The 3,492-nt window shown below is 48.1% G+C and overlaps 1 pseudogene; it reads right to left on the bottom strand.

The window, feature by feature from the left end:
* Positions 1-2,274: 2,274 nt before the first annotated feature.
* Positions 2,275-3,152, bottom strand: LOC101997196 (annotated as a pseudogene).
* Positions 3,153-3,492: the final 340 nt, after the last annotated feature.

Here is a 3,492-nt window from a genome sequence, read left to right as displayed (position 1 = left end):
CACACACACACACACACACACACACACACACACACACATGAGAGAATATATAGAGATACATAACATATATATTCACTCTATTAGTTCTGTTCCTCTAGACAGCCCTTACTAATACACAGAACAGATCTTAACATAAGCACCTTGGTGCAAGAGGCTCCTCCACAAAGCCCATGAGAAGGAGTGGGGAGCGGAAATCAGACAAGCAAAGAAGAAACCGAGAAACAGAAATACATGTGCCATGTGTTGGGGAGCCAGGCTGAATCATGTTGGGCCCTCTGATAAACCTCCTGCTTTGTGTCCAGTCCGTGGAATTCTCTGTGGTGTGGGAAGGATGGAGCTGGAAGGCTGACCCTCCCTTGGCTGGGAGAGTTCCAAGAGTGTGGGGACAACCTTAAGAAGAAGAGAGTCACAGGGGTTGAGATAAAATAAAAACTTCAAGGACTAGAAACAGTGACTCTGTCCCAAATGGCCCAGCCAACTGAGAAAGACAGACAGGATCAGCCCATGTACAGCATCTAATGCCCACAGACGGGCAATGCCTTCCTGGATCAAATGCAAAGAATCCAGGGCTTTAGCCAGAGGGCTAGAGGCAGAGGACCTGTGCCAGGGAAGGTGCAGCTGTTCTGGGCACCTGTCTTGGGTGTCCTGAGTGGAGCAGGCCAGCAAACTGCCACCAGGAAAAGAATGCATGGGTCCTGAGAATAGACATTGAGTCCCATCATCTGCAGGGACCAATGGAAGCCAGGGCCTGACTCCAGAAACTAGTCTCTTTCCTGCAATGTTCACCATGGAAGCCGGGAACCCGAGAGGCTGAGCTTCTTGGTTGGTGGGAAGGGAACAGGAAGCTGCTGCAGAAGGCTTTGTTGCGGTCATAATTGGTTCTGAGTAAAATCACTCAGGTTCACAGTATAGGTGGCTAGTCATGCCTTGTCCCACGGACCCTCCGAAGTTTGTGTTCCTGAACGTCCCATTCAGGAAGCCAAGGTCGGTCTTCTCGCAGGAAACACGTGACTGCCTGCTGCTGGACTGTGTGTGAGTACACTCATGTATCGTGGACGGGATGAAGGGCTTCTTTCTGAGCCTGAGTCCAGCCAGGTTGGAACAATCCTCACAGGCTGGAGTTAGGGACCGGTCTTCAACCCTCAGTTGTGGGGATGAAATGCTTAGCCAGGTGAACGATCCTTCCTTTCCCAGTGAAGACCCATGGGCCCTCAGGAGACAGAAGGCTGCAGCCTCCTTCTGGGGTTTGACTGCAACACGTCTGTTTCCACATTTCACCCGCAGGCTGTTGTTTCATTATTCAAGAGAGGAATTTCTCAAAAACTTTCAGGCCTATCAGAGAGCAGCTGCCGAGGAATCTAAAACGACAGGGCCCGAGACGGCACTTTGAGGAGAGCACGCCATTAAAATTCGGTTCCAAGGTACAGGATGGAAGCCCAGGATAATCCAGATTAATCCCAGCTGCAGCTTTCCTCCTGTGTGAGACGAGACGGAAGGGAGGCAATACCCGGATGGTGAGGCAGTTTCATGCTCACGGGGATCCTGGCTTTCTTACTGCTAATCTCTTTGTCTTCATTGTTACCTCATGATCTAAGATGGCTGTCAAGTTTTGCCACCTCATTGGCAATCCAGGCTGTAGGAGGGAAGGAAGGCTGAAGGCCAAACAGGTCTCCTTCCCCTACTTGCCTTTTAAAAAGACTCCACAGGTTTAACCTACCTCTACTTCTGCATGCACCTCCTTGACCAGACTGTCACATGACTCCCTCTAGCTGCGAAGGAGCCTGGGAAGTGTAGTCTTCTTTTGATATAATTATATTTTAATTAAAAAAATAAGGTATTATTTAAAATAACAGTAAAGTAAGGATTTTACATTCATCTGTGGTCGAGCATGGGCACAACACCCAGCTTACTGAACCTCATCAATGACTATTTCACATCAGAGCTGGGGAAGGGGTGTAGCCCAGTCTTGGCAGGAAGCCTTGAGTTCAATCCAAAGCTACATAAAAAATTTTTAAAGTATTTATGATCATAAAAACCATAGTACTTTTCCTTCGATTGCTAAGCCTTAGTTCATGATCGGTCTGTTCTGCTGAGTGTACCAGCTTTGATCATTTAAAACTATCATTTTTTGTTTGCTCCTCATTAGAAAGGAAGTGTACAAATATATTATTATATAAAGTAGCCTATCATCCATCATCAGGTGACTGTCATAGGAGACCTCCATTTCTTAGAAAGCATTCTGCCGAGCTTGAATTTTCTTTTTTTTTTTAAATGTTAACAGACTTAATTCACTTTTATTTTCCTTGTATAAAAACCCTTATGTGGTGGCAATAGCTGGAGCCTGGGTCCTCTGAACAGAGACTCTGGTGTGGGATTTCACAAGATGGTCAGTGAATTCCTGATAAGGAGACTTGGTGAACACAGTCTCTTTCCAGAGGTGGGGGGTCAGGTAGCTGTAGGTATTAGAGATGGTATCAAAGGTGGCCTTGGCAAAGTTGCCCAGGGTGGCAGCACAGCCCCTGGCTGATGTGTAGCAGTCATCAATGCCAGCCATCCTCAGTAGCTTCTTCGGCACAGGAGCAGAGACTATGCCAGTGCCTCTGGGGGCAGGGATGAGACACACCAGCACAGAACCACAGTGACCTGTCACTTTGCAAGGAACAGTGTGGGGCTTGCCAATCTTGTTCCCCCAGTAGCCTCTCAGCACAGGGACAATGGAAAGCTTGGCCAAGATGATGGCCCCTTGGATGGCAGTGGCTACCTCCTTGGAGCACTTGACACCAAGACCTACGTGACCATTGTAGTCCCCAATAGCGACGAAAGCCTTGAACCTGGTCCGCTGGCCTGCCCTATCTGCTTCTGTACAGGCATGATCTTCAGAACCTCATCCTTTAGGGTAGCTCCCAGGAAAAGTCAATAATCTCAGATTCCTTAATGGGCAGGGAGAACAGGTAGATCTCCTCTAGGGACTTGATCTTCATGTCCTTAACCAGGCGGCCCAGCTTGGTGACGGGAATCCACTCCTTGTCTTCAGCTTTACCTCTGTGAGCCCCGTGGCCCCTCAGACCACTGCCTCCGCAGAAGCCACGGCCTCCTAATCCTGGGCCCCCGGGTCCTCCCGGCCCTCCCACTGCACCGGCGTCATCCACCATTTGGTGTTTTACAGAAGAAGAAGAAGCCTGAGCTTGAATTTTCAAATGAATTGCTAAGCCGAGTGATTAGGTTCACAGACTGACCATTGTCAGGAGCCAAATGATACTGCTACATTTTTGTTATTCTTTTTTATTGTTTTTATTGCGATACATATTTTTCTCCCCTCCCCTCCCTTCCTGCCCTCTCCCCTTCTATCCTTTCCTGTGATCTTCACGTTCCCAGGTTACTCAGGAGATCTTATCTTTTTCTACTTCCCATGTAGATTAGATCCATGTATGTCTCTCTTAGGGTCCTCATGGTTGTCTAGGTTCTCTAGATTGTGAATTGTAGGCTGGTTTT

Source organism: Microtus ochrogaster, chromosome 1, assembly GCF_000317375.1.
Source record: "Microtus ochrogaster isolate Prairie Vole_2 chromosome 1, MicOch1.0, whole genome shotgun sequence".
Classification (NCBI taxonomy): Eukaryota; Metazoa; Chordata; class Mammalia; order Rodentia; family Cricetidae; genus Microtus; species Microtus ochrogaster.
This window is presented reverse-complemented; position numbering and strand designations above follow the sequence as displayed.